Below are 8,169 nucleotides of genomic sequence, written 5' to 3'. Positions count from 1 at the left end.
ATTACTTCCCTCTGCAATCTCTCTAAAAGATCATCACCTATTCTCTATTAAGGAAGTAGGAACCAGGAAGTTTATCACTCATAAATTACAATTTGCAACGTAGCATGACAAACACAACGGATAACCTTACATAGCAGAAACAAGGAGCAAACTTACATAGTAGAAACAAGGAGCAACCTTACATAGCAGAAACAAGGAGCAACCTTACATAGCAGAAACAATGAGCAACCTTACATAGCAGAAACAATGAGCAACCTTACATAGTAGAAACAATGAGCAAACTTACATAGTAGAAACAATGAGCAAACTTACATAGCAGAAACAATGAGCAAACTTACATAGCAGAAACAATGAGCAAACTTACATAGTAGAAACAATGAGCAAACTTACATAGTAGAAACAATGAGCAAACTTACATAGTAGAAACTTACATAGTAGAAACAATGAGCAAACTTACATAGCAGAAACAATGAGCAAACTTACATAGTAGAAACAATGAGCAAACTTACATAGTAGAAACAATGAGCAAACTTACATAGTAGAAACAATGAGCAAACTTACATAGTAGAAACAATGAGCAAACTTACATAGTAGAAACAATGAGCAAACTTACATAGCAGAAACAATGAGCAAACTTACATAGCAGAAACAATGAGCAAACTTACATAGTAGAAACAATGAGCAAACTTACATAGTAGAAACAATGAGCAAACTTACATAGCAGAAACAAGGAGCAAACTTACATAGTAGAAACAATGAGCAAACTTACATAGCAGAAACAATGAGCAAACTTACATAGTAGAAACAATGAGCAAACTTACATAGTAGAAACAATGAGCAACCTTACATAGTAGAAACAATGAGCAACCTTACATAGCAGAAACTAGGAGCAACCTTACATAGCAGAAACAATGAGCTACCTTACATAGCAGAAACAATGAGCAAACTTACATAGCAGAAACAATGAGCAACCTTACATAGCAGAAACAATGAGCAAACTTACATAGCAGAAACAATGAGCAAACTTACATAGCAGAAACAATGAGCAACCTTACATAGCAGAAACAATGAGCAACCTTACATAGCAGAAACAATGAGTAACCTTACATAGCAGAAACAATGAGTAACCTTACATAGCAGAAACAATGAGCAACCTTACATAGCAGAAACAATGAGTAACCTTACATAGCAGAAACAATGAGCAACCTTACATAGCAGAAACAATGAGCAAACTTACATAGTAGAAACAATGAGCAAACTTACATAGCAGAAACAATGAGCAACCTTACATAGCAGAAACTAGGAGCAACCTCACATAGCAGAAACAATGAGCAAACTTACATAGTAGAAACAAGGAGCAAACTTACATAGCAGAAACAATGAGCAAACTTACATAGCAGAAACAATGAGCAAACTTACATAGCAGAAACAATGAGCAACCTTACATAGCAGAAACAATGAGCAAACTTACATAGCAGAGCAACAATAGAGAAACTTACATAGCAGAAACAATTACATAGAGCAAACTTACATAGCAGAAACAATAGCAGCAACCTTACATAGCAATGAGCAAACTTACATAGCAGAGCAACAATAGAGAAACAATGAGCAACCTTACATAGCAGAGCAACCTTACATAGCAGAAACAATGAGCAACTTACATAGCAGAAACAATAGAGAAACAACCTTACATAGAGAAACAGCAACCTTACATAGCAGAAACAATAGAGAAACAACCTTACATAGCAAAAACTTACATAGCAGAAACAATGAGCAACCTTACATAGCAGAAACAATGAGCAACCTTACATAGCAGAAACAATGAGCAAACTTACATAGTAGAAACAATGAGCAACCTTACATAGCAGAAACTAGGAGCAACCTTACATAGCAGAAACTAGGAGCAACCTTACATAGCAGAAACTAGGAGCAACCTTACATAGCAGAAACTAGAACAACCTTACATAGCAGAAACAATGAGCAACCTTACATAGCAGAAACTTAATAGCAGAAACAAAGCAACTTACATAGCAGAAACTTACAACCTTACATAGCAGAAACAATGATTACATAGCAGAAACAAAACCTTACATAGCAGAAACAATGAAACAACCTTACATAGCAGAGCAACTTACATAGCAGCAAACTTACATAGCAGAAACAATAGAGCAACCTTACATAGCAGAAACAATGAGCAACCTTACATAGCAGAAACAATGCAACCTTACATAGCAGAAACTTACACATAGCAGAAACAATAGAGCAAACTTACATAGCAGAAACAATGAGCAACCTTACATAGCAGAAACAATTACATAGAGCAAACTTACATAGCAGAAACAATGAGCAACATAGTAGAAACAATTTACATAGCAGAAACAAGAGCAACAAACCTTACATAGCAGAAACAATGAGCAACCTTACATAGCAGAAACAATGAGTAACCTTACATAGCAGAAACAATGAGCAACCTTACATAGCAGAAACTAGGAGCAAACTTACATAGCAGAAACAATGAGCAACCTTACATAGCAGAAACAATGAGCAACCTTACATAGCAGAAACAATGAGCAACCTTACATAGCAGAAACTAGAACAACCTTACATAGCAGAAACAATGAGCAAACTTACATAGCAGAAACAATGAGCAAACTTACATAGTAGAAACAATGAGCAAACTTACATAGTAGAAACAATGAGCAACCTTACATAGCAGAAACAATGAGCAACCTTACATAGTAGAAACAATGAGCAAACTTACATAGCAGAAACTAGAACAACCTTACATAGCAGAAACTAGAACAACCTTACATAGCAGAAACTAGGAGCAACCTTACATAGCAGAAACTAGGAGCAACCTTACATAGCAGAAACTAGAACAACCTTACATAGCAGAAACTAGAGCTACCTTACATAGTAGAAACTAGAGCAACCTTACATAGCAGAAACTAGGAGCAATCTTACATAGCAGAAACTAGGAGCAACCTTACATAGCAGAAACTAGAGCAACCTTACATAGCAGAAACTAGAGCTACCTTACAGTATAGAAACTAGGAGCAACCTTACATAGCATAAACTAGAACAACCTTGCATAGCAGAAACTAGGAGCAACCTTACATAGCAGAAACTAGGAGCAACCTTACATAGCAGAAACTTACATAGTAGAAACAAGGAGCAAACTTACATAGCAGAAACAAGGAGCAAAAACTCACATAGCAGAAACTAGGAGCAACCTTACATAGCAGAAACTAGAGCAACCTTACATAGCAGAAACTAGAGCAACCTTACATAGCAGAAACTAGGAGCAACCTTACATAGCAGAAACTAGGAGCAACCTTACATAGTAGAAACAATGAGCAACCTTACATAGTAGAAACAATGAGTAACCTTACATAGCAGAAACTAGAACAACCTTACATAGCAGAAACTAGAGCTAGGAGCCTTACATAGCAGAAACTAGGAGCAACCTTACATAGCAGAAACTATGAACAAGCAACCTTACAGAATAGAAACTAGAGCAACCTTACAGAATAGAAACTAGAACAACCTTACATAGCAGAAACTAGAGCAACCTTACAGAATAGAAACTAGAGCAACCTTACATAGCAGAAACTAGAGCTACCTTACATAGTAGAAACTAGAGCAACCTTACAGAATAGAAACTAGAGCAACCTTACATAGCAGAAACTAGAGCTACCTTACATAGTAGAAACTAGAGCAACCTTACAAAGCAGAAAATGGGAACACTCATATCAAGTAGAAACTAGGTGCAGTGGAAACCAGGGTCAACCCCTGACATTGCAGAAACTAGGGACAAGCTACAAAGCAGAAAGTAGGAGCAACTTGACATTACAGAAATAAGGAACATCCGTATATGGCAGAAACTAATTATGATAACAAGTAACTAATAAAGGTTATTACACATAATCAGTTTCTATTGTATTTCCGATGTAGTTTCCAGTATCATGGCAACTTTACTGAAAAAATGGGTCCGATGCCAAATAGAGGAAATGAACACACAATAACATCGATGATTCAGACAAAGCCAAAATTAAGTCAATGCCAACCCTTAACAAATATAACAATGTAGGCTCGCCAATACACACTGATAGGGGAGATATCTTCATGACCTACTTTTGACACATGATATAGGTGATTTAAGCCCTTAGCATCACTGACGATACCTGTATAACCTATCTAACACTGTATCTGTATTAAAAGGTGTTATTGTCTTCTGTACAATCTTTAACGCTAGATAATCAACGCATATTCCACAAAACAACACTCCAAATATATGTATACGGTTTTTGTCGCAGTCCATTGATGATTTGATTTGATTTAACATATCTCGGCCCATATATGAAACAACAAGGTTGGCACATTATTGGAAAAAGTTACAAATACTCTCAAACGTTCTCTGTCATTGTGACTTGTGTACTTTATTTGTATAAGAACAATGCAAAATAAAATGTCTTATCCAAAATTATGGAGTCACGAGAATAACGATAATGAACTTAGAATGGTATGTGAATATTTTTTCTCGTCGAAATGAATGTTTCACTTGAACTTCACATAAACGTTTTCACCGAAGTACACACAGTTAACATGTGTAAATAGTGCAACATTTAAAGAAGTTTTAATGTTAAACATTTTGCGTGTGATTATGTCTACCACGGTCGGATGAGGACAGCGTGTCTGTATACGACAGTAACAGATTGCTTCACACTGTACCTGCACATGTATCACAAACTGTTTTATACCCGCTAACAGGAGAAGCACCTTCTCACGACCCAGAATGCACTTAAAACACGCTGGCATAGAAAACAGCTCTTAACATATCAATTTCCACGCTTATTATAAACTTTGATCAGTTCTTACTCAAAACTAGGTTACATTTTTCACAGTCGGTTTTTTTTAATAACTTTGCAATTATGTAGTTATGCATCAAACGTTAAAGCTGTTGTGTATGAAACACAGATGGTAGGTTAAAATAAATATAACATACCAACAGTACGATGTTATAAACAACATACAAACAGTACGATGTTATAAACAACATACCAACAGTACGATGTTATAAACATTATACCAACAGTACGATTCTATAAACAACATACCAACAGTACGATGTTATAAACAACATACCAACAGTACGATGTTATAAACAACATACCAACAGTACGATGTTATAAACAACATACCAACAGTACGATGTTATAAACAACACACCAACAGCACGATGTTATAAACAACACACCAACAGTACGATGTTATAAACAACATACCAACAGTACGATGTTATAAACAACATACCAACAGGAGGATGTTATAAACATTATACCAACAGTACGATGTTATAAACAACATACCAACAGTACGATGTTATAAACAACATACCAACAGTACGATTCTATAAACAACATACCAACAGTACGATGTTATAAACAACACACCAACAGTACGATGTTATAAACAACATACCAACAGTACGATGTTATAAACAACATACCAACAGTACGATGTTATAAACAACACACCAACAGCACGATGTTATAAACAACACACCAACAGTACGATGTTATAAACAACATACCAACAGTACGATGTTATAAACAACATACCAACAGGAGGATGTTATAATCAACATACCAACAGTACGATGTTATAAACAACATACCAACAGGAGGATGTTATAATAAACATACCAACAGTACGATGTTATAAACAACATACCAACAGTACGATGTTATAAACAACATACCAACAGTACGATGTTATAAACAACATACCAACAGGAGGATGTTATAATCAACATACCAACAGTACGATGTTATAAACAACATACCAACAGTACGATGTTATAAACAACATACCAACAGTACGATGTTATAAACAACATACCAACAGTACGATTCTATAAACAACATACCAACAGTACGATGTTATAAACAACATACCAACAGTACGATGTTATAAACAACATACCAACAGTACGATGTTATAAACAACACACCAACAGCACGATGTTATAAACAACATACCAACAGTAGGATGTTATAAACAACATACCAACAGTACGATGTTATAAACAACATACCAACAGTACGATGTTATAAACAACATACCAACAGTACGATGTTATAAACAACATACCAACAGTACGATGTTATAAACAACATACCAACAGTACGATTTATAAACAACATACCAACAGTAGGATGTTATAAACAACATACCAACAGTACGATTTATAAACAACACACCCACAGTAGGATGTTATAAACAACATACCAGCAGTACAGTGTTATAAACAACATACCAACAGTACGATACTATAAACAACATACCAACAGTAGGATGATATAAACAGCATACCAACAGCAGGACAGTATAAACATTAAGCCAGATATTATCGACAACATTTTAACAGTGGGATACAAAAGACACACACGTGTGTTAACAGTAGGATACTTTATAGAACATACATGTAATTTTTGTTACAGTGTTATAAAGTTTTCACGATAAAGACTTGGAAGGTTCTCAGGAGAAACATCTTGAAATCTTGATTAACTCTAAACTTTTAAGCTATATTAGATTCTTTGGATAAGGATTTATATAATTGCCTCCTTGAAAACAGTAGGATATTATAAACAACATACCATTCATTGAAACCATCCATATTCACTTAAATCATAAAATATATCATTGATGTCAGCAACAAATACAGTATGCTTTTTAATTAAAAGTTCTGTGAACATTCCTTCAGATAAGTCCTGTGGATTTGACTACCATCTCTACCCTAGTGTACATGTGATATAACACAGTAGATAAGTCCTGTGGATTTGACTACCATCTCTACCACAGTGTACAGGTTATATAACACAGTAGATAGGTCCTGTGGATTTGACTACCATCTCTACCCTAGTGTACATGTGATATAACACAGTAGATAGGTCCTGTGGATTTGACTACCATCTCTACCACAGTGTACAGGTTATATAACACAGTAGATAGGTCCTGTGGATTTGACTACCATCTCTACCACAGTGTACAGGTTATATAACACAGTAGATAGGTCCTGTGGATTTGACTACCATCTCTACCACAGTGTACAGGTTATATAACACAGTAGATAGGTCCTGTGGATTTGACTACCATCTCTACCCTAGTGTACATGTGATATAACACAGTAGATAGGTCCTGTGGATTTGACTACCATCTCTACCCTAGTGTACATGTGATATAACACAGTAGATAGGTCCTGTGGATTTGACTACCATCTCTACCCTAGTGTACATGTGATATAACACAGTAGATAGGTCCTGTGGATTTGACTACCATCTCTACCCTAGTGTACATGTTATATAACACAGTAGATAGGTCCTGTGGATTTGACTACCATCTCTACCCTAGTGTACATGAGATATAACACAGTAGATAGGTCCTGTGGATTTGACTACCATCTCTACCCTAGTGTACATGAGATATAACACAGTAGATAGGTCCTGTGGATTTGACTACCATCTCTACCCTAGTGTACATGTTATATAACACAGTAGATAGGATTTGACTACCATCTCTACCCTAGTGTACATGAGATATAACACAGTAGATAAGTCCTGTGGATTTGACTACCATCTCTACCCTAGTGTACATGTTATATAACACAGTAGATAGGTCCTGTGGATTTGACTACCATCTCTACCCTAGTGTACATGTTATATAATACAGTAGATAGGTCCTGTGGATTTGACTACCATCTCTACCCTAGTGTACATGAGATATAACACAGTAGATAAGTCCTGTGGATTTGACTACCATCTCTACCCAAGTGTACATGTTATATAACACAGTAGATAGGTCCTGTGGATTTGACTACCATCTCTACCACAGTGTACACGTGATATAACACAGTAGATAGGTCCTGTGGATTTGACTACCATCTCTACCCTAGTGTACATGTGATATAACACAGTAGATAGGTCCTGTGGATTTGACTACCATCTCTACCCTAGTGTACACGTGATGTAACACAGTAGATAGGTCCTGTGGATTTGACTACCATCTCTTCCCTAGTGTACATGTGATATAACACAGTAGATAAGTCCTGTGGATTTGACTACCATCTCTACCCTAGTGTACACGTGATGTAACACAGTAGATAGGTCC

Source organism: Ylistrum balloti, unplaced genomic scaffold (assembly GCF_031769215.1).
Source record: "Ylistrum balloti isolate Yb309-2 unplaced genomic scaffold, AGI_CSIRO_Ybal_v1 Utg370292, whole genome shotgun sequence".
Taxonomy (NCBI): domain Eukaryota; kingdom Metazoa; phylum Mollusca; class Bivalvia; order Pectinida; family Pectinidae; genus Ylistrum; species Ylistrum balloti.
This window is presented reverse-complemented; position numbering follows the sequence as displayed.